Source organism: Camelus bactrianus, chromosome 15 (genome assembly GCF_048773025.1).
Source record: "Camelus bactrianus isolate YW-2024 breed Bactrian camel chromosome 15, ASM4877302v1, whole genome shotgun sequence".
In the NCBI taxonomy this organism is placed as follows: Eukaryota; Metazoa; Chordata; class Mammalia; order Artiodactyla; family Camelidae; genus Camelus; species Camelus bactrianus.
This window is the reverse complement of record NC_133553.1, coordinates 24,019,614-24,043,835: the sequence shown is the minus strand read 5'-3', so window position 1 is coordinate 24,043,835 and position 24,222 is coordinate 24,019,614. Positions and strand designations below refer to the sequence as shown.

General features: G+C 49.0%; 1 protein-coding gene across 3 annotated transcripts in view; it reads left to right on the top strand.

Moving 5' to 3' along the window:
• Window positions 1-24,222, top strand: part of CYRIA (CYFIP related Rac1 interactor A) — a 96,643-nt gene that overhangs the window by 307 nt on the left and 72,114 nt on the right. The window lies entirely within an intron of this gene.

Sequence of the window (24,222 nt, the reverse complement as noted above, 5' to 3'; positions counted from 1 at the left end):
GACCGCCGGCTAGGCTCCCCATTGCCCCTTGTCCCGAGGACAGCCTCCTGATTGTATTCCAGATCACCTCCCTCGCCCCTCAACCACTCAGCCTCCTCCCCCCACCCCCAGCGCCAGGTATCTTCAGCCCCAAAGCCATTCCTCCAGGAGACCCCAAGTCTCTGCTTCCCCGTTCCCACCACAAGAGGCCTGAGCTCCCCACCACTCTTTATAGCTCCAGAGGCAGGGGTGACCCCCACCACCCCACCCCGCCCTCGTGCCTGCACACCTGGACCCTTCTGCTCCCACCTGCCTAGATATGCTTAGCCAGCCAGCAAGCTGCTGTGGCTTGGACCCAGGCCCCCTTGTCATCGCCCTCCCCGCCTCCAGAATCCCAGTCTGAAGAAAGGGACTTGACGGATCCTGAGCTTTGGGAACAATTTGACCCACTTCCGAAAGGGCTGGTCCCAGGCCAGGCTATGTGGTGGAGACACCTGTCTTGCCTGCCAGCTGAAGGATGGAAAGCCTCTGTCAAAATGGACCAGCCGGCCCCTGGGTCCTCCTCCAAGCTGCCCTACTTGCTGACCAGTGTCCCCAGAGACCAGGACCGACAGCTTTGTCATTTAAGACCTACAAAGCTATTTGCCGACCCCACCCCCAGATCCCCAGAGTTCCTCCAGTGGCTGGGTTGGGAGTGTAGGGTGCAGCACTGGTGGGGCCACCCTTCTGGGCCTGGCCTCTCATCCCAGGGCCTTGTTTTCTAGCATGCTCCCAGGGGAGCCCAGGACAGAGTACTGGAGCTGGTATTCAGGGCCTTGGCCCCACAGCCTTTTGGCCTTCCTTCCTTTCTCTGCTGGAAACTTTTTCCCCTTTTCACCAGTCACCATCACTCTGGTTGGGCCTGAGCCATCTGCACAGCGCTGAGTCCCCAGGGCACAGAAAGCTGGGCTGGGACCCCGAACGGCTGAGACTTGTGCTGGGCCAGCAGGGTGGCTGCTAGCCAGGTTGGGCTGGGCATCTGGGCCTGGGGGCCAGAGCTTTAGGATGAGTCGTTCGCTGGCCTTCATTGCTCTCCGAAGGGGGTCCAAGGGCTCTCTTTGCTGTGAAGAGAGGAGGCAGAGCAGGGGCTGTTTTTCCTGCGTGCTTCTGACTGTCTTGTGTTGCTATGGTGACAGTTTTGCCTCTCTTCCTCCTTCTGACTCTTCTGGGAGCTGGTTTTTATTGGTCTGTTGTCCTGTCTTTTATGGCTCTAATTTCTCCTTTCTATTTGCTCTGAAATAAACAGTCATAAACATGGGCGCTGGGCCCAGGCTGGGGCTTGTGGAACTGCACCTCTTCCTGGCCTTGGGCTCCTATGAGGGGCAAATAGGGGAAAGAGGTGGGGGCTGACCTGCCCACACTCCCTCCTGCCCCGCAGCTGTGGGAGGGGGACAGTGGCATCACAGTCTTGGGCACACCGTGGGTAACACATGGCCTTAGTGCTAATAATAGACCCAAGTGTGATGGAGAAGCTCACGATGTTATTTCCTTTCATCTCACTGCAACCCTGTAGGGTCGGGGCTGTCCCCACTTTGCAGACGACAAAACTAAGCTCAGAGTGAGCTATTTCCCTGAGGTCACTCTGGTTTTAGCATATGGTTGGCACTGAGTTTTTGTTGAATGAATGGAAAAATGATGGAGCAGGTGTGCAAACGCCCAGCTCGCTGACTGTTTACCCTGCGGGCTTCTGGGTCCCGCTCCCAGGACAGCAGAGCCCGCTACTCGCATGTTCTGTGAAGTGTTCTCCAGTTTCCCGACTGGACTCCCACGGAGGCCAGCTGCCAGAGAGCTGCCTGCCAGGTCCTTCATGCACCCTTGCCCCCAGCTGTTGGGGACTCAAGTTGGGAGGGGAGTCGAGCCACTTGTGACTTCCTGTTTCTGCTCAGCACCCAGAAGCGTTCAATTTGCTTTTACTCTCAGGGCCTGGATGTAGGCAGGGGGTTGGGGGCGCTGAGCGCCCAGGAGACCTTGCCGAGCCAGTCCTGGGTGAGGAGTTCAGAGCTTCCAGGGCCCTGGGTCACCGACTGTCATCTGTCAGGGACACTCCAGAGAAGCTGCCCCCTCTTCCCTTTTATTTTTCCCTTCACTTCACACTCTCTTCCCCCGCCCTCCCCTTCCTCCCTTCGCATTGCTTCTGCTCTCAGCCTGTTAATGATAAGCTGGAAAAGCATTATGGTTGCATGCAAAGACCAGGGAGTCAACAGCCTCATTGTCAGATGCTGGCCCTGGCAAGTCAGTTCACTCCTATGGGCCTCAGTTTCAGTCTGTAAAATGGGGTTGATAGCATCTGCCCTAAGGGCCACATTTGCTTGTTTTTGTAGGATGGAACGGAGTAGCTTACAGACGGTGCTTTGCAAAGTTGAAAGTCTGAGGGGCACATAGAGCCCTCCTCCTGTTGGGAGGTCTGGGTATTCAAGAGAGCCCCAAACCGCTGCCCAGAGATTGAGAACTGATTCAGGAGTAATTAAGCTGTCAAATCTCCAGACTTGGTACTGACTCAATCCATTTCTTTATTTATGTACCTTGTGTTAACTGAGCATCTAATCTGTACCAAATACAGTTTGGGGAACAGGGGCTTTAAAAAAAAAAAGAACACTATTCCAGTTCTCAAAGGATGTAGTCTGGTGGTAAAGACAGACATGAAAAGAGGCCCCTAGAATGCCATCGGAGAGGTGGTGAGGTAAAGGAAAAGGCGAGGTGATGTGGCGTCCAGAGGTGGGGATTTGACTAGGGGTCCCCATTAGGGCTGAATCAGGCAGGATGTGCTTTGTGGCTGAAATAATGTTGTCCTACCACTGCCCACCTGGGAAGCATCGGGGTGAGGCTGCCGAGCTGAGCCCCTGGCTCAGCGCTGGTGAGCAGGGTCAGGAGAGGGGCACACGGCAGGGAGCCGGTCCTGCCTTCCTTGCTGAGTTTTGACTCATCCACTCATAGTAGCCTCTGGCTCCTGTTTCATCTTGTTCAGAATCCTTTCTCAAGGAAAAGGCAGCATGGTGATTGGAAAGACACTGGATTTTGGAGTCAGCCATGAGTTCTAGGTGTGATCCTGAAAGAATATGTAACATCTCTGAGCCTCAGTTCTTGCTTCTGTAAAATGGCAATAATGAGACTTGCCTTCTAGGAAGTAAACGATCTGTTGTATTTATAGGACCTGGCATGGTCCCTCCCTCACAATAGACGTGCTGTTATTTAGTTATATTGATTAGAGAAGAGTTCTCAGTTACCAGGCCTCTGGGTCCTCTTAGAACCATTGGACTAATTCTGGTCTTCAGAGATCTATCCATTATCTGAGAAAGTTAAAAACTGCCCTTCCTCAGGCTCCGCACGCTGCACACTGCTGGTTAATCGCTGAGTTATCTCTCAGCAGATAAACTGTGTTCTCCACCATAGCAAGACTGCAAATCACCAACACTTTGATTTCCTCAAAGGGGAACAAATTTCAAATGCCAACAAACACCCTGAGTTTCAAAAACATGTTACTATCTGTGAGAATGTACTTTAATTTGATGCAGTCTCACTTGTTTATTTCTACTTTTGGTGTCAAATCCCCAAAACATCATTGCCAAGACCAACATCCAGGAGATTACCGCCTATGTCTTCTTCTGGAAGTTGTATGATTTTAAGTCTTATGTTCAAGTCTTTAATCCATTTTGAGTTACTCCTGTGCATGGTGTAAGAGAGTGATCCAGTTTCATTTTTTTTGCATGTGACTCTTGTTTTCCCAACGCCATTTATTGAAGAGACCATCCTTTCCCCGTTGTATATTCTTGGCTCCTCTGTCTGACAACACTTTAAAATGACTGCTCCAAATTTTTTTTTAATCCTGGGGATGTTTAGCTTCCTTTTATTTTTTTTAAGTTGCCATATATATGTACCGACATTTTCTCCAATCGTCACTGCAACTCTGTGACATTAGTATTTCCGTCCCCTTTTGACAGTTAAGGAAACCGGGAAGGGTCAGGTCGTTTGCACAGAGGCCGGCAGCTAGTAAGGGGTAGGGCCAGAATTTAAAACGAGTCCTCCTTGCTCTTCGTGCCAGAGTACACAGTCTCGTCATTTCCTTGGCTGGCATGTCAGTGACCTAAAATAATTGTGTTTGGGGAATGTGAGCAGATTTTACTGGATGTGGAACTGGTCAAGGCTATAACTCAGGCTCATAGTAAATATTTAGAGACTTTATTAGGTTTTTGCTCTCAGCACAGCATTAACGAGGCTTTCTGAAGTTGGCTAAGGCTTCATTCCTAGAAGTGATGGACAGGAGTTTGGCGTGTCCGAGTGAAAAGAAAATGTTTGATGATGCTCAAAGTGGCTTCCTTTGCACAAGGAAGGGTTCCTGGTTTGTTGCTGAAATAAATTGAACTGGTTTTATAACTGAATGTATGAACGGAAAGCATGACAGATGCCTCCCAGCAATATAGGGACGGAAGCAAGAAGGTCAGAAGATGTGAGCTGGTGGCTCTTCAAATGCAGGAGTGGATGGGACTCAGTGGGTCAGTATAACTCATGTCTAAGCAGATGGAGGTAGAAAAGCAATCACAGAATTGCTCGCTCCCAGCCTTCCTTGGGTAATTTCGAAGCCTTATTTCCCTGGTTTGGGAACCCAATGAATCCAAGAGCTGAAAACTGTGCCTTTTTTTGCCAGCAGTGTGCTTACCCGGTCCAGCTTAGCTCTGCAGATGGATCTGTTTCTATCTGCAATCATCTCAGGGCCTGAGTCTGGTGTCTGCTTATTTAATGACTTCATTTTCTAATAAAAATTCTATATGGCATAGATAATTAGATCTTTAAAATGAGACTGGGGAAATGGAATGCCCCCAAAGGGTTGAACTGCAGTTTTATGATGGAACAAGCATAAATATGCGCTCATTCATTCATTCACTTAACTCATGTGTACCGGGCAGGTTCTTGCCCTGTGCCGTGCTAGACAGAACACAGTGAGGTGACCCTGCCCGCCGGTAGCTGTCACTCCCACCAAGGCAGGGGACCGTGGAGAGTGTCATAGAGCAGCGTGCGAGGTTGTGGAGGTGGGGGTGGGAAATGTAATTGTTTCAACCCTTATTGCAACACAATCTTTCTGGGTGTTGTCTGTGGCGCACCGGAATCACACCTGACACGGGGCAGGGAGAGGAAGCCTGGAAGCCTGGATGGCAAACGACTCGGCTTTGCCCTCAGCTCTGCTCCTTGCTGCCTGGGTGGGGCAGGAGGAGCAGGTCTCTGTACAGGGTCCCCTCCATGTCCCCAGTTTCAGTTGCCCACAGTCAACCTTGGTCTGAAAATATTAAATGGAAAACTCCCCAAATAAACAATTCATACGTTTTAAATTGTGTGCCGTTCGGAGTTGCGTGATGAAATCTAGCCCCTTCCTGCTCCGTCCCACCTGGGATGTGAATCTTCCCTGTGTGCAGCATATCCCACCCCACTTAGTCACTCAGCACACATCTCTGGTATCAGATAGACTGTGGCGATGTTGCATTGCTTGTGTTCAGGGAACCCTTATTTTACTCAGTAGTGGCACCAATGCCCAAGAGTAGTGATGATGGCAATTCAGATCTGCCAAAGAGAAGCCATAAAGCGCTTTCTTTCAGTGGAAAGATGTAAGTTCTCAACCTAACAAAGAAATTAAAAAAAAAAAAATCTTTGCTGAGGCTGGTAGGATCTATGGTAAGAAACCGTGAGGGAGAAAGAAATTCCTGCCCATTTGCCGTCATACCTCAAACTGCGAAAGTCACGGCCACAGTGCATGACGTGTTCAGTTAAGAAGGAAAAGGCATTAAATTTGTACAATGACCTACTTTGAGAGAGACCACATTCACATAACTTTAATTACAGTTCCAACTTTTGTTATAATTGTTCTATTGTATTATTAGTTGTTGTCAATCTCTTACTATGACTAATTTATAAATTAAACCTTATCTTGGGCACGTGCGGATAGGGAAGACCGTGGTATATGTAAGATTCAGTACCATTTACAGTTTCCACCGGCATCTCCCCTAAGGATTAGAGGAGACGCTGTACTTCACTTTCACTGTTGGTAAAATGGGAGGGTTGGGTTCGGTGACTTAGAAGGGCGTGTCCACGTCTGCCTGTTGATGCTAATAAACCCTTGGGCTTCTGTCCCCAAGTGACGGGTGAAGGAGCAGAGCCTGGCAGCCGTAGTCAGCAGGGTTTCAGAGACAGAGCTGGGATGGGGAGAACCAGGCATGTTTGCAAAAAACAGAAGCCATGCTCTCCCCCGAGCAAGGGAGCCAAGTCTGACTGAACATCCCGATAAATGGTTGAACGTCAAGGCTGACGGCAAAAGAGACAGAAGGAAGGCAGGAGCTCAGCGGAGCGGGAGGGGCCGTCACCAGCTCACTCCCACGTCCCAGGGTCTCCACCAACTGGGACCCGGAAGGCTGACCTCACAGATGCTCGGCGACTGCAGTATGCGCTTCTGTTTTAAGTTAATATCCTTTAAAGAAAATCATTTGGTTTGATGATTTCCGGGTTTTAGAATAAATTAAAGTGCATGATCATTTTAGGGTCATGAGGAACGAGAGCAGACGCACGACTACCTCAGCACACCGTCAACCTCTCTCATTCCCACTGGCAGCGAAACTCAGGCTCTTCCGGTAGCAGTGACGGGGCTGGATCCCAGGCACTGGAGTAGACAGGCAGAGGAGACCTGGGGTCTCACCCTGCACTGCCCGCCCAGGGCGGCCTGGGCTCTGACAATTTATCTTATCTCTCTGAGTCTTGTGTTTCCCTCTATGAAACATGGGCAGCAGCAGCATCTCCTGAACAATGAGCATTTAATATCCATGTTTAGCAATTCCCCAAAGAGCTTTTGAAACAGAGATCCCCGTACTATGGTTGTTCTATTGTGTTAAGGAACTTGCATAATGTCGTGTCAGTAGGATGGTCTCATCGCTGGTACCTGAAACCATGCCTGTGTGCTCTCAGAGCATGGTGTCTCTCTACCACCCACCCTGGCAATGAGAGCCCTCCATATGTGAAAAGTGTGGAATTAAGAAGTGTGTATCTTGAGTAAAATCCTCATCTCAAAGAGCTAGATGTGTCTCCACACCTTGAAACTGGAAAAATAAAAATTACATACATGGCTGTGTTTCGAGTGCTTCCCTGGGAGTGGTATCTCTGAGTTGGACTGACGTCCTTCTAGGGCATCCTGTGCTCAGCTCAGTCCATCAGAGGTGAAGGCCACCCCGTGGTCCTGAGCGGGGGTCTCTGCTGTGTGCAGCGCATGGCCTCGCTGAGCCGTGGAGCCAACTCATGTTTTAGAACCTCCCTGGGGTCACTGGAGGTCATGCGGGCACAAGCGAACCATGGTCTTGACATACAGATGCCAGACTTGTGTGTTGTCAAGGCTGGAACAACACTTTTAGTCTAATCCCTCTATTTTACAGAAACTGAGGTCAAGAGAGAGAGTGAGAGAGAGACAGCGAGACAGACACAGAGAAAGATTGAGACAGAGACAGGGAGAGAGAGAGAGAGAGACAGAGAGACAGAGAGATTGACCAAAGGCTTTTCCAAAGCTGGGATAAAGACTCAGGAATTCAGCCTTGGGAAAGCTGCAGCTGGATGATAACCCTTTGAGATCCAGGCAGGTGAAATGTGCACTTAGAGGGTCCATGAGAACCTCCCGGGGCTCAGGGTGACTGTGCATCTGGGCCCACAGACCTGGGTGGAATCCTGGCTCTTCCAACTTGCGCAGATGCCTTAGGCTTATTGAGTTTTCTGATTTATGAACTGAAGTTAATATTTGTGGCTCAGCAATATGGCAAAGAACACAGGCACGCCTCTTTTTTTTTTTTTTTGCACTTCACAGATACCACGTATTTTACAAATTAAAAGTTTATGGCAACCCTCCACCGGATCGACTCCGCGCCATTTTTCCAACAGCATTTTCTCACTTCGTGTCTCTGTGTCACATTTTGGTAATTCTCGCAGTATTTCAAGCTTTTCATTATTTTTGTATTTGTTACGGTGATCTGTGGTCTTTGATGTGACTACTACAACTTGCTGAAGGCTCAGACGATTGTTAGTGTTTCTTAGCAATAAAGTATTTTTTAAGTTAAGGTATGCACATTTTTTAGACACGATGCTGTTACACACTTAATAGTGTGCAGTATAATGTGAACATAACTTTGTATACACTGGGAAACCCCCAAATTCATGTGACTCACTCTATTGCAGTGGTCTGAAACCGAACCCCACAATTCCTGCAGGTCCTCCTGTAGATGAGTTAAGCATATGTCAATTTCCCCTTTTTGCTTGATCTCTTAAGAAAATGTGTTTGGTAAGTGTTTAGTCTGCTTCCTTGAGGCTTCTTGTTTGTTGTTTTAGATCAGGAACAACAGGGAACTTCTTTCTCTGACAGACACGCCCCTGAACTGGCCCTGACAGAGCACCCCCCAGACCCACTCTTCTGGACCTTTAATTTCTAGCTCGTAAGCCTTCATTTTATACTTGAAATGAACCTGGCCGTGCCGTTCACTTGAGTGTAACAAGGATAAAAATCCAGTGGGCATCCAGCACCACACCTTCTATATAATCTATCTCCCCACCAGTCTTTTATTTTGTAAATATGTGTGTGTGTATTTTTTTTTCCTGAAGAGTTAAGGTTTCGGATCTGTGCCCTCGAGTACCTTCAGAAGTGATAAATGGGGCTGTGAGCTATTTTCTGACATTCCCTTATTTGCAAGTCCAACACCCTAAAAGCTCTGAAATGCAAAGGTTTTTTTTTTTCTCATAACTCATTTTTTGGAGGCAAGAGCTGGCCTGATGGTACATGAGACTATTTATAGTTTTTATTTATTTCACGCAGGATGAACAAGGTTTTCATCGGGAGGAGTGTTCCAGACCTTGCTGGGGGTGCACAGTCCATGGTGTGTGTCCTGTATTACCTTTCTAAAATCTGAAAAATTCTGAATTTGGAGGCATAGGGTTTCAAAGAAGCTTTTGTAGCTTTCATTCAGAAAGCCCAGAGGAACTCGCAGCATCACTGGAGTCAGCGGGTTGCGAAGGCACAGGTGGGGCCCTCCCGTGTCTGCTTGGTACCAGATGCTGCGGTGACGTGGTTCATCGTGTGTTCATCAGATACCTTCCTGGCCGGTTTTATATTTCATCAATTTAAATAATAGGAAATAAATGAAATGACCGTGCTTGGCACAAAACCAAAACCAAAACAACAACAAAAACTTCTTAAAGCAGAGTTTCCAAAGTTTCATTGGTACAACGTATTTTTGAAAAAATTCCATAGAGCTGAAATTAGCTGGGAATTTTTGTTCTAGTGTGGCTTAAAAAATTAAGTTTCATCATTCACCTTTGGAGGGAATTTTTAAATCTTACTCATCATTTTAGCCTTGAGAGGAGGAAGCGGGCTTGGAGAGTGAACATGGGGAAGTGAAAAGCCCCCAGTAGGCGTGAGAAGGTCTTCGTTCTTATCATGGGTCTGTTGTTGACTTGCTGAGGGAGTTGGGCACGCTGTTGCCCTTCTCTGCGCCCTAGAAACTTCATTTCCAAATCAATTACTTCTTTCATTCTCTCTCTGTCTCTCTGAGAGTCTACGGGTAGAGCCCGGGGCCCCAAAAGAGAGCGCAAACGCTGAGCTTCCTGCCTGGCTGTGTTCTGGAAGCTTCCATCCGGCCTCCAGGCAGCCTGGAGGGAGGGGAAAGGCTTCCGTGGTCTCCTTCGCGCCTTTCCTTTACACGTCTCTCAAACACCGATCCTCTGATGCCTTAGGCTGGTTGGTGTGGGATTCATTGTGGCCCCCGGCACCTCTCCTGATGCCCAGGGAGGGCCCACGGAGTGTTACATCAGTTATATTGCAGGGGACCGTTGACCTGCTGGGTCTGGCTAGCGCCAGCAGCTACCCTGCATTACTGGGGCCACAGTCAGGGCTGTGTTACGGGGTGAAGGGGGTGTCGGGAAGGAGAGTCAAAGTTCCCTATCACAGAGCAGGACCAGTGCAAGGTCTGCCGGAGGAAAGGAGTAGGTCCCTGTTAGGACCTCTGTGGCCGAAGTGTTGAAATATAGATTCAGGTGAAGGGCCTTGGGACTGACCTGCCTCCCTCTCACTGCCTTTATCTTTCGAGTTTACGCAGAATGTATCATAATTCTGACTTTTGCCAGGTTGAAAGTTCCCTCTAGGATCGAGAGAGGTTTAAAGAGTTGATGGTTCTCTCCCCCTGGGAGTACCTGCCCTGCCCATCCAGGGGCTCCTCACTCAGCAGTAGCTCATGACAGGAACCGGGGCCCTGGCTGCGGCCAGGGGGTTTCCACGAGGCAGAAGTGACCTTGAATTTTAGGATCCTGAAGTCCTGCAGTTTGCACAGACTGTGGGAGCCGCCAGGCAGCTGTAAATGTGGTTGACACTGGGGCACACTGAGATGAGGGCCCCTCTGGGGGTGACTGGTCCTTAGAAATTCGAGAAGCCTGGACTTCTGTGTGTGAGCATGTGAGTGTGAGTGGCTGGTCTGTGTGAGTGTGTGTGAGTGTGTGTGCAGTGTGTTCTGTGTATGTGAATGTGCATAGGTACGTGTGTGAGTGGATTATGTGTGAGTGTGTGTATTCAGGGGTCCTTTCAGATCCTGGGCGGTGCTGCCAAGGCCAGGGTCAAGGCCTCTGGGCAAGGCTCCATTTCAGCCTGACCCCTGGCCTTTGTGTAACTCACGAATGAAACTGACCACTGAGGGTCTCCCACGGGGCTCAGGGACCTTTTGTCTTTCAGGGACCAGTGACCACCGAGCATGGCAGTTCTGAGCTTAACTGGCAGGAAACAACGAAATGATGTTTTCTGAGGGAGAAAGACCTAATCCTTCTGCTTTGGGAACCTGGACCCCAGTCAGAGCTTATTTGATACATATTTGAAAAGACTCAAGTCGTTTGCCCATGCTACTTTAAAAATAAAAACAGGAGAAAAACCTGATATGGGTTTTAAAAAAATAAAGTCCTAGAAATATGTTCAGTTTCATTTAGTAACTTATTGGGGGAAGATAAGAAAAGGTTATGCAAGAGACAAGGAAGGGAAGGGGAAAGAGAAACACAGAAGAGACGCTGCAGCTGCCTTCGCCCTGTGACGCGGTGGTCCCCGGTCTCCTGGTCCAGGCTCTTCCAGGCCAGACCCAGGCAGGGCTCAGCAGAGCCGGGAGGCTGGACGTGAGGGAGGAGGAGGAAGGGGGGGTGAGGTGGGGGTTAAGGATTTTTGCAGTTTGCTTGCTAAGCATCTGAGGATCAGGAAGACCTCTCAGGGTGGGTGGTGGAGAGAGCACCGTCCAGGGAATCCCCTGGGGGTTGAAGTCTCCCACCGACCCCCCCCCTTTTGTCATCCTTTCTCTCTCTGTGCCTCAGTTCCTTGGCCTGCAGTTTCAGTGGCCCAGAACCTTCCTCCTCATGGGTCCAATTCGGGGGTTTCCTCCCACAAGACTGGGGGTGAGTGTGGAAGTTCACGCCGGTGTGTCTGAGATGAAATGCTGTGTGTGTCCTCTGCTTTCCCCTCGCTTTAGAACCCCTCTGTGTCCAGGCCCCAACACCCACTTCCCGTTCACACTGTCCACTCAGTAACCTGCAGGTAGGGCTGTGGGTTGTGCAAATTTATCTGTTCCACCTCAGATTCAGAAAATGATTTGAGTCGCGCGTATCAGCTAAAATAGCACCAGTATGCTTGATATGTCGTCACATATGCACACGAGTTATTTTTTCTCCCTAGCTATTTATAGGTTAACCATACCGACATGGCCCCTCATTTTTCAAAGTATGCCACATTTTAAATTATGTTAAGAACCAAGATTATCATCTTCATTCTCTTTTGCTTGTCTGTTTGTATATATTTCTCACCCTACAGACGGCCTGGCATGGTAGATGTATTTCTGTCTCTTTCGCAGAGAAAGACTGAAGCTAAGACAGTTTTAAAAACTTGCTTTAAGACATAGGTTGGAAAATGGGGCACCACGGTTTTGATCCAAGTCTGCCTGGCTCTCAAAGTCCTGCACTTTCCCACATCACTCAGTCCACCCTGCTTCCAGGGCACCGTTTTATTTTATTTTTTTAGGAAAAGAAAATCTTTTTTTCCTGCCGCAGTTCTGCTTAAGCCTCAGAAAATACATCCCAGCTGGAGCCCTTTGCCTCCTTCCGGAGTTGAGTCCCATGTCTCTCTCTACCTTCATGTAAACTTCATGCAAATGATAGATTTCCACGTAACAGACTTTTCCATTCACTCCTCAAGTGCCAGACACTGTTCTAGAAACTTTCATGAGTCATTTAATGGGAGAAGAAGTTGTGGACTTCATTTTATAGAGGTCAAAACTAAGTCTCAGGGAAAGTCAATTATTTACCCAAAGACAGATGGCATACGGGAGGTTGTGGCTTGCTTTGTGAATTAAGGATTCAGAATACGGTGCTGTAGGGGTTTGGGATGTGGCCTTTGGCTTAGGACCAGAGCATCCCCTTGACGAATCATGAAATCTAGTCCGACTGACCCCCCGACTCTCACCCTCACAGTGCCTGGCTTCCTCAGCCTCTGTCTGCTGCGGTTAGAGCCCGATCTGGTGGTTGTGGAGAAAGGCTTGTTTCCTCTTGTCTTTTCCCATCTTGCATCAGCCTGTGCCATCCTTGGCTCATCTGAGCTGGCTCGAACTCCTCTTCTAGTTTCCTGGCTCAGTGCAGACTTGCCAATATTATGCATTAACTTCATATTACAGAAGAGAACACGGTGATGTGATTTACCCAAGATCACACATGAGTTACGCCTGCTGTTTCCAAGATGCTCTTTCTTTACCCAGACAGATTCTTTGAGATTCACATCTGGTCTTTCATTCTCCTGGAAAAGTCCCCACCAAGTTCATCCATCCATCCATCCATCCGTCATCCATCCATTTGCTCAGCTCATTTATTGAGCCCCTACAGTGAGTGGGGTACTTCTCTGGGTCAGTATTTGCAGCTTCAACAGTGAACCAAACACACAAAACCCCTGCCCCCATGGAGCTGATATGCTGTTGGAGAAAGATGGGCCATAAACCTATCAACAGGTAAAATGGATCTTGCGTTAGGTGGTCCCACGTTCATGAAAGAAAATGAAGCAAAGATGGGTGTGTGGAGTGAGGTGGGCAGGGGAACTGGGGTGGGGAAGAGTTGCTATTTAAAGTTGGGAAGGAAGGCTGGAGGGAGGGAGAAGGAGTGAACCACGCAGCTAGCTTGGGGAAACGTGTTCCAGGCGGAGAGTCAGCAAGTGCAGAACCTGGGGTGGCATGTACCCGGCGTAGCAGGGACAGCACGGAGGCCGGGGCTGTGGCAGGGTGGACAAGTGGCGGGCGAGGAGGTTGGGGAGACAGCCAGGGACTGGCTGGTGATTTCGGTTCTCTCCTGAGGTTCCCTCCGACTAAGACCCTTGGCTGTATTTTTGCAGCCTCCTTTCCCGCTGGTCTGCCCCCACACTGGCCTGTGCACCATGGACCAAAGGCCTCGAGTACCCGTGGTTTTCACATCCCAAGCACCTAGCGCCAGGCCTGGGGTGGAGGGAGAGGCAGCATTTATGATAATTCTGCCCCCTTTTTTTCTTTTTTTTTTTCCCCTCTTAAGGCCAAGGAGTCTAATGAAAAGTTATTTACAGTTCTTCTGATAAAAATGGGAATTTTGAAGGCATGCCACACTTCTAAACTCCAATTAGCCAGTTCCTTTTTGGACAACCATCTGAGGGTTGCCAGGGAAAGAATAAGACGCCAGAACCAAGCTGGGAGTGGAAGTTGTGGGGAGGAGAGTGTTAACTGGAGTCCTGAGGAAGAGGGCTGCACGCGAAATCCCTGGGGATTAGCAGCGCTCCTCGGATCCCTGCCGGGACTGCTGTTTACAGAAGGGCGACCACAGGCTGGAGCAGGGAGGCTCTCGAGAAACCCTCAAAGCGTGTTGGGAGCCCAGCCAGGACTTTCCACTCCCCGCTGTGCTGACTCAGAGGGTAGCTGGGGGGGCCCCTGGGAGCCTGGAAGGCCTTGTCTCTGGAGACCTTTCAGGAAAGAAAAGAGCATTTTCCCTGGTGGGGAGTTTCCCTCACAGAGCTGAACGCTGGTCTCTGAGAGGCCCTGGCTGCTTCGGAGGCAAAGAAAGAGCTTAGGAGATGCAGCTAAAGTCGGGAGAGAGGAGGGCTGTGCAGAGGCCCTCCAGGGACACCATGGGGTCAGGGGCTCCCACGGCTGTCAGCTCCCACCTTCATATCCGCTCCCAATCCGAATCCTGCATCCTCGGGACAAATGGAGACTTAGAACAGTTTGTCCCAGCTCAGAGCAGTTGGTCCAATAGTCGGAGAGGACGGAGAGCAATTAGTGGACGCGGAAGCTGGAGGACCTTCTGAAGGCTTTGGAGAGCCATTAGGGAATTCCACCCAGGCACAATTGGGTGAAATTGGGTGTGCAGCCCGAGGTGCGTGTGTGTCAAAGTGAGTGTGACATAGTTCCATTATGGAGTGGCCATTAGTGACAATTGGGAGGGAAGGGATTCCTTTCCTGCTGGTGTGTCAGGTGGTGGTTTTGTTTAAAAATAAAAATGGGGAAAAGGAAAGATGTGTCTTGTAAAGTATTCAACAACTCCTTTTTGACGACGGAAGTGTGCAGGCACCGTGCTAGGTGCTTGTGTGGACACAGAGGATCAACACAGCTGTTGTGGGCCTTGCTAGAAAAACCGTCCTTCAAAGAATGTGGGATAAGATCAATTGAATGACTTGGCTTCAAATGTACGTGGCAGATATTCAAAGGTGGGGAGACAGAAAGCCACAATACCTGATATTAAAAAAAAGGTGGTATGTATATGAATTTTTTAAAGTAGTAAGTTTTTGCATGTGAGTCTGTGCACCTCCAGCATTTTCCTGACTGTACACAAAGTTTTTAGGGTTGCCTAGATCCTTTGTTACAAAAAAGAAATAAAATGTATAATCATTTGTCATACTAAGAAACCATGTTTTGTATCTAGAAGTACCCTTGCCCCCCCCCAAAAAAAAAAAAAGTAGGGAAAAAAAGAAGAATGGAGAGTTACTTCTGTACCTGCCAGTGATCTGTGTAAGGCAAGTGACAGCACTTCCGGGCCTTCATCTCTTCTCCCACTGGTGGACTTGACCTTCGGTCCTGCAGACTTCCCTCCCCCAGGGATATTAGGAACGTTACAAGCTTTGAAAACAAGTTAAAAAGCTCTGTACACATTGCAGGGTGTTACTAACATGCCCACGAGGGACCTCTGATAACAACGCGGGACCTGTGAGAGGCTTGGGTGAAGTCTAACCTTTGTTCACGACTCCCATCTTTCTCAAACGTTGCTTCTCCTGTATGCCTCTGACTGCCTATTTGGGCTTTCTTCCAGCTTTCAGAATTGCTTTTCCTGACTTCTTATTAGCGTCTGCTTTCTGCAGTTCAGTGCAATGCTCTACAAATGCACACGTGTCTGTGTTTACCTATACACCATGGGGCCGATTTTTTTTTGGTGGAAATTACACTAATGGAAGAAAAAAGGCCAAGATTGTGGCTCAGGCTGTGAAAGGCCAGGGGTGATATGTGAAAACGGCACCTGTGGGTAAACGGGGGAGGGAGGTGTCAGAAGTCGGCCTGCTGGGGTCAGGGTAGGAAACCAACAAAAGCAGCAGGCAGGATGCCAGCTCTGTCGGCCCCCTCCCACCCCAAAATAGCTGCTGAAAATGGGGCTTTCTGGTGAGCAGATCAGCTGCTGCAGAGTGGAGACCGTGCGCCTTGTATGTCAGCAAGCGGGGCAGAGCGCCGACGCAGCCTGCAGTGTGTCTAAATAAATGATTAAGGTGACTCACCCATTCCCATTGAAAGGAGCTTTTTAAAAAAAGTGAAAGTAAGAGAGAAAGTCGAGAATAAAGCTGAGACAAAGAACACTAGGAGTTGAGGTTAAAACAATGGGAACAAGAAAAGTGCATTAGTCACTCTTTTCAGATCCTGTGAGCCTCTGTCCTGGATGACTACGTCCCTGACTCGGTTTTAAGGTCAGGGTCTCTTTATGTTTGAATTTCCTGGTGAAATAACACACCATTCCCAGTGCCGGCCCCAGGCCTGTGATGGGCACTCAGGGGACATTTGTCATGCTGTCCAGCTCAGGAAGCCTTCCTGCGGCCAGAGAACAGCCTCTCAGCCACGGGCAGAAGAGCTGAGGCTCACAGCCCATTCAGTTCAATGGAGATGGAAGCACTTCATCTCTTTTATTGTATTTTCTCATCTTCTTTGACTCCATTATTCCCTGATATCAGGAACCGACCAGAGATCAATGAAATCTTTATGATTGGCTGGTATGTTCATCAGTCCGTGGTTTGCAAATGAGATTTTTACACCAAAGATGAGACAGTCTTGTTTTTAATCACACTAGGCTGTAATAAAGTATACAGTTTTGTTCATCTCTTGGCCATTTGATTTTGGGCCATCACTTCACCACTCTTAGGCCCTCGGGGCCTCCTTCATAGAATGGATGTGGGTCCTTCTTTGATGACCTCAACTTAATACCTGCAAATATGAAATGACTTAATACAGCATCCAGTGGTGTATCAGTCAGTGTTGCTGCAGTAAGAAATAAGCCCCAAATTTCAGTGCTTATTGTCAAGTGTAGCCGCAAGTGTCTCACTTATGTCACACGTCAGGGGCTGCAGGTTGGCATCTGTGGTGCTGCCCCACATTTCTTATTCTGAGACATGGGCTGAAGGGGCTGCTGCCTCCTGGAATGTGTCTTCCTCACGACAGGGAAGAGAGTCAGCGAGGCAGACGCTTGAGATGCTTTTTGAAGCTTCTGCTTTATTCTCCTCACATTCCATTTGCTAAACAGGGCAAATGGCCAACTTTCATATCAACTGTGTTCTCATCCTGTGAGAAGGGACATGGTACAAGCAAATCACATGGCAGCCAGAAAGACTGTATGTTCTTTTTACAACCCATACACTGTAGACCTATTAAGCAGGGTATGAATGTTATGTTCTTAGTGAACTAGTATTTGATGGCATAGTAGGAACTGAGCTCATATCTGGTGTTGATATATAAGTCAACTGGACTGCACAGGATGAGCCAACATTCAGCTATGCTAGAATGTAGCCTTTCCAGCATGGAAGACATTTTGAGTCATTTACCCTTATACGTGAGGAGTAAAACCTAGCACAGTGCCTGGAAAATAGTTGATATTTGACATGTACTAGCTGTTTTGAATAAGTACACGAGGTCACAGCTGCTCCAAAACTCTGGGAACCCGAGAGTCAAACAGATTTAAGGTTTCCAGTCTATTTCAGATGAGAACGTTCGGCAAAGTGTGTATTTTAACTGTGTGCTAGGAAAACAGGTCTATCAGTGTATTCTTAAATTCAAATATAATCACATCTCTGAAGACCCTTTTTCCCTTATGGTGGAACTCACATCATGACATCAAAGAACTCTCAGTGTGCAAACAAACGTAACCCAAGGTCCCCAGCATGGTTGATGGTCGCTGTCCTTGTGAGGGACAGTCATCACTGCACTTTTGACCATTGTTGCGTCTCTCTTTGCGGCTTTCCAAAACACTTATTATTCATATCTTTTGTTGTTATTGTACCTTCCTGTCTTGCTAGGAGCCACGGTAGTCTGTTAAAGTTAGAGAAACGAAAACCAAGGCGTCAAGATCTGAGGGCAGGGCCAAAGGTCAAGCAGGGGATGTGGCTCATCACTCCTCCCCTCCCCAGCTGTGTGACCTAGGGCTAGTTACGCAACCTCTCTGGGCCTCATTTTTCACATCTGCCAAATATAGATGCTAATAACTGCATCTTTGTCTTGGGGGTGCTGTGATGATTTAACAGGGTGATGCATGCAGAGCGTTTGGAGCCCTGCTTGACACAGAGTGAGTGCTCAGTGCACCCACGATCTTTTTTAGTTTTCAGCTTTGACCAAACCCAGGTGCAGAAGGAAGAGTGGCAGGCAGAGAGCAGCAGTGTCACTGGTCTTTGAGAAGGGGGAGCAAAGGTAGCAATGAGGCTTTGGATTGAGGCCGGGGTATGGGACTCCATGGACGGTGAGGAGGAAAGGAAGTGGCCATGCTCCGGTTCCAAACAGCCTCCTGACCCAGTGCAGACACTGAAAAACTCTCCAGGGTCCTTGTCCCTGCTGTACCTGAGCCTAGGCCATCAGGGGGCTCGCCCTGCTGTGGTGGTGACTCAGGCAGCAGCTTCCCAAAGCAATGCTCCTTTGAGGCACACGGGACAGTCACAGGGACGTTGTCCATCTTTGTCCAGGGCCTCTGATTGTGTCTCTCTGAAGGCCAGGTCAGGTCATGCCTGGCCAGCCTGTGGAAGGCGTGGGGCCTCCAGGTGTGACATGTGGCTCGGGAAACAGGCTCAGAGCCAGTCTCGGGCAAGAGGGCTGACGGGGGCCCCGGGCGCTGGTCACAGTGCAGGTGAGCGCCCCACACGGTAGGAGGCGTCTCCTATGCATGTAACGTCCTCTTTGGGTCCTTGCAAACCGTCATCTCGTTCCCCCTAAGACCTTGAGTAGACCACTCCCAAGAGGCCAGTGTAAACTGTATCTTGAGCTCACAAAGCATAGAATGTCATTCTGCTTTTTATTCTGCCATTGAGATTTACCGTTTCTCTAACGTCTTTAATTTAAATAATGCCATCCTGAGTGTCCAGAAATTTCAAAGTCCACTGCAACATCTAACCCTTTTGTCACCAGCATGGACAGGTTTTAGCCAGACAGAACAGCTGATTTAGACTGCTGTGTGTTAGTTACAATGGGGAAAGTATAGGCCTTATTTACATTTAACTCTTTCCCTCTCTGCTGGCACTAACTGGGGGAGGCGTTCTGTGTGTCATTCAAGGGCACAAGGACACTGATTTGCAGGAGGATTCCCACCTGCGTTACTCTTCACAACAGTCCTAGAAATCATACCTTATGATTTATGCCCATTTTATGGGCGAGGAAACTAAGGCTCAGGGGCTCATCTGAGCCCTTGGCCCAGGTTATAATAGCTAGTAAATGGAGGGGCCAGGACTTGAACCCCAAAGACTGACTCAGAGCGTGTGTTCTTGGCATAACATAGGATCGCGGTCAGTTGTGAGACGCTGGACAACGTCCCTGTGACTGTCCCATGGCCAAGCTTTCTGAGGCCACTTTCTGTCCCCAGCTGCTTGGGCCAAAGTGGGCGAGAAGATGCATTTATGAAAGCCTTTCCAGTGTGGCTCAAAAGTGTTTGTGTGAGGCTGGTCCTAGTGGTCAGGAGAGGTGATCCCCTGGGTGGGAGGGCGCACTCTGCCCAGCCGTGCAGTGGCGTGGAGAGGGAGGAGAATGCAGGGTTCATCCCACCCAGGCTCCCAAGTGGGTGAGTTGCTCCCACCCGCTCCCTGTTGTCAGCCTCTACCCAAGACTGGACGGCTTGGCTTTGCAGCGGGGCTGTGACGACTGCACCTCATCTCCTCAGTAAAGCTTGGCAAAGGGAGGAGAGGGGAAAAAGGTTCATGTTTATGTGGGTGGTTTGGAGACGGCAGTCTGGTGAGCAGACCCCTGAAAGAGGGGGAGGGGAGGCACGTCCACATCTGCAGGAATAGCGTGGATGGTACAGGCAGGGGGAAGAGAAGTGGGGTGACCCCGAGGACAGCATGCTTTGCTGATCAAAGACCGAAGAGGAGAGTCTGTCTGGGGGAGTAAATGAAGCCAGGAGAGGGAAGGGCTGAGGGGGAGGCCGGACTGTATCTTCAGAGCCTTGTAGAATGGGTTCTCCACAGGGAGACAGGAAGTTGACAGTGACTGAACCCCTGCTGTGCACTAAGCTCCAGCTGCCTCTCGTCTCATCCCTTTATCCCTTTAGTAACTTGGCAAGAGGCCCAGGTAGCCATGGCCCAGGTGAGAGACTGAGGTCCTCGTGTGTCTGCAATCAGGCAGCTCACAAATGTCAAAACCAGCGTTTCAACCAGGTCTTTTGGATTTCAGGGCACATCCCAGGCCAGCTTCAAATTTAAGTATGTGAATGAATGACTGAGCTATTGTGCTGTACACCAGAAACTGACACAACCTTTTGAACTGACTCTACTTCAATTAAAAAAATACAATTTAGACATTTGTTAATTATTTAGTATCTGAATATACTTATTTACTGTCTGCCCCATATCCACTGTGATGATACAGGAAGGCTCAATTTCTAGCCCCTAATGTGCATTCACACAGTTCAGGCCTGTAAGACATCTTTTTGGAAGGGAGGTTGTACTAGGTGTAAGTTCATTTCTTGAGCAAGTTAATGCATCCCCTGTTGCCTGGTATGTATTAGTGTGAGTTCTACCGAGAAACAGGACCAACAGGACATATACGTTTGTTCAGACATATATACAGACATGTGTATCTCTGAGGAGTCCCAGACCTGTAGTCTGCAGGCTGGAGGCCCAGAAGAGCTGATGTGTAATTTTAGTCTGTATCCAAAGGCCTGAGAACCAGGGGAGTTGATGGTTCGAATCCGAGGGCAGGAGAAAGTGACATGCCGGCTCGGAGACAGTCAGACAGAGAGCGTGACTTCCCCTTTGCTCAGCCTGCGTTCTCTCCAGGCCTTGGAGGGACTGCGCCGGGCCCAGCCACGTCGGGGAGGGGAGCTCGGCTTTGCTCAGCCCGTATTTCAGGTGTTCATCTCACCCAGAAACAGCCTCTCAGACACACCCACCTGGAAAAGTGTTCAGCCAGGTACCTGGGCACCTCGTAGTCCAGCAAGCTGACACACGGTATTAACCTTCACAGAGACCGCCTTTACTAATATAACACAGGTACAGAAACCAGAACGTGGAAGTGAGGAGGCTTCAGCCCTGCGTGTGCCTGCTTGGGTTTGGCAGTGCCCGGAGCCCGGGCGCCCCTCGCGTGGACCGGCTTCGCTGGACCTCTCAGACTCCGCGTTCAGCCAGTGCCAACCCTCTCCGCTCTCAGGGCAGCCTCGAGCTCTGCTTCATAGGTGGACCGAACAAGCAGGGTTCTTTGAGATCGTCTGGACTAGGGATTTTCAGCATGTCTTACGTCCTGGCCACATGGAAACTGGTCATCTTTGTACAGTGCGCAGAGGACACGGGTGAAGCTGCTTGTGGCCTGGCCACCCTGACCCCCTCAGCGGTCCCCCAGACCAAGGGTATAAATGAGCGCATCTTTGCCACTTGGTCGGATCTGTTTTACAGATGGAAATACTGACGCCCAGGGTGGGAAAAACAGAGCTTCCTGGTTACTGCTTGAGACCATCCTGCACACTTGTGGTTGCACTGTGTGGCTGCCTTCCCATTGTAGCCACTTCAGATTTCTGAATTATTCATCAGCCATTTGTTACACATTGTCAGGGACAGCTGACTCGTGTGTGTGTCTGTATATACACACGTGACCACTTCCCAACCGGGTTATAAATTACCTAGGGACGGGGTCTTTGTCATCTTCGCTTTCCTTTCTTAAACCCTCCAAACTGCCAAGCATAATGGCTTGGACTTTTCCTATGTATTAAAGTATAAATAAATAATCATCCATCCTTATCCTTTTAAATAAACTGTGGCATCCTCCTGTGTCAAGTATCCCTTCTTCCCGAAAGCATTCCCAAGTGTCCCTGGCTGTAAATCATCTCTGCTTTGTGTGACCCTCAAGAACATTTTCTTTGTGACATCTTCGCGCTTGGGCTACTTTCTACCTTACGTTAGAGTCGTAGGTGAAGGCATTCCATCTCCCTTTCCAGTAATATGACCGCTTTGAAATTAGAGCTACGTGTGATGCACGTAGCAGAGTGCTATTTACTTCACAGGCAGTCAGTTCAGACTCAGCGTTGTTTGAGGGCTTGCTGCGTGTCAGATGCTGCAGTGGGTCTGTGATACGGGAGCTCCTTTGAACTTCAACAGTCTTGCCAGGTGGGCGTGGCATGCGAGCTCTATTTCACTATGTGAGGAAACTGAGACTCCAAGAGGGAGGCACCTATTCAAGACTGCTTTAGTTGAAGCCAAGACCTCTGGGCTCCAAACCCCATACCCTTTGTACCACCCAGGATACATCCCTGCTCGCCTTAACTAATGTCTTCTGAATAAATATACAAGCCAAGAAGGGGGCGGGGCTCATTAATTTAGAGGCTAATAAATGTGGGGCATAAGGATGCGTGATTTTTGCTAGTGGCCATCAAATTACCCTCGTGTTGAGAAAAAAATGAAAAGAATGTTGGTTCTCATGGATGTGTCCTGCTCGCCTGCCAGTTGTCCCCAGGACATCTGCAGTCAAGTGAAATATGACTTGCAGATGCGAGAATCTTCTGACTGTCCTCAGCCTTTCTCCCCTGATTTCTGCCACAACGAAAATGGGAATTCGTGCTTTTTCATTTTGCCAATAATCAGTTTCCTTGATAAGTCTTGCATTTATGGGGGAAATCTAACCAGCCGCAGGCCTCCAGGAGGCTTTGTGGTCATGGCTCCGTGTGTGTGTGGGCAGCAGGGCTGGGAACATCCTGCTTTATTTTTTCTGCCCTACTTTTCTCTTATTTCCCATGGCAGTAATTGACCCCTTTCCATGTTGAAGACCCCCCAAAGGTGGAAGAAAGCATGTACAGCGATGCTGGATTCATCTGCCATGTGATTATCGAAGTGTGGCCTCCAAGGATGTTACTTCCCCAGCCCCATGCATTCCTGACTCTGATCAGAGCCCGAAAGCCCCAAATCATGCTTCAGAGTTGGCAGTTAGCAGCAAGTATCTTCACAGACATCTGTGAAGAAAACATGCCTAGAGGAAGCGTCTGATAACAACAGAAGCCACCACGCCTGCTCGACAGATGCATCTTGGAGAGCACGCTCTCCCTGGGGACGTGGCACGTGGCACGTCTCCCTGGGGACACGGCAGGGCATGCCCAGAGAAGATGTGATCAGCCAAGCTAGAACTCGGTGAGGTCAGTCTTCAAAGGGTCTTCCCAGTCCTCGTGTGGCCCACCGGTGTGATAATTCCCTTTTTTGTGGATGCAAACGCTGAGGCGCATCCACTGAAAGGCCTGATTTTAGAGACCAGCCCTTCGGATCCCAGTCGTGACCTCCCTGGACGGCCAGGTGGACACCATGACTGAGCGGGGTGCTCTACTCTGCCCCACGTTAACTCTCTGCCCCGGATCGAATCCCAGCAGCAGAGTAGAGATGCTGAGATGCTGGCTCAGCGTCAAAAAGAGGGATGTACCTCAGTGCCCTTTCCCACGTCCGGGTCTGTGTGTAGATGAGCTTGACTTTCAGCCATCAAATCCTGCTCAAATGTCTGCTGGAAACCAGGCGCTGTTTAGGTGCCGGGAGGCAGGGGGAGTGAGGGTTGATGTATTTTCAGCCGTGAGGACAATTCTGGTGGAGAGTTCTTCCTCAGAATATATTTTTACATCGTGGAACTGGTCTTGGCAGGAGACAATCAGAAGGCATTCACTCATTTTTTATTCATTGAATAAATAATTCTGAAACAGTTACTATGCCAGGGTGGGCACTGAAAATATGACAGGGGGCGGGACTGACACGGGCCTGGCTCTGAACACTTGCTTACAGGATATCTGATTGTGGGTGACTGTGGACAGAAAAAAGAACTAGGGCTAATGTCTTTGTAATATTTTAGGGGGAAAAATGTGGGGAAATGTGTAATGCAAACAGAATTGTAGAGGGGATGTTTAGGCGTTTATTTACCAACTTTTGTGTGTTTCATTTCCATTTTGATTGTATTTCTTTTTCACACAAAACAAAAGTAGTTGTCCATTGAAGTCCCTTGAAAACTTCCTTGGCTGGTCTGGACCAGCTGGAAACTACTCAGGTCTGCTTCTTTGGTGGTTTTGCATCATGGGGGCAGGCTTTTGCAACACTGTTGCACCCTCAGATGTTGGAGAAGGTTCTCTCTCCAGGCCCTTGCTTCTCTGTATCTCTGCCTGCAGAGGCCTTTCAGCTGCCTTCCTCTGGGGCTAAATGCTACCTATTGTTAAGCCGCTGAAGTAATTTGTGCATTTGACAAATATTTATTGAATGCCTACTTTGTGCCATGCATAATTCTAGGCACTGGGGATATGACACATTAGTGAGAAAAAATAGATAGTAAAGTTTTAGTGATAATAGGAAAAGGTAATAAAGTAATATTTATTGCCTTGTAGTTTCTTAGAAGGTCAAAAGAGCATGGAGAAAAAATGAAGCAGAGTAAAGGGCATACGTTTGGATCCGTGCTGGATGTGTCTGAAAGGTAAGACCAGAAGAATTTCCTGCAGGAT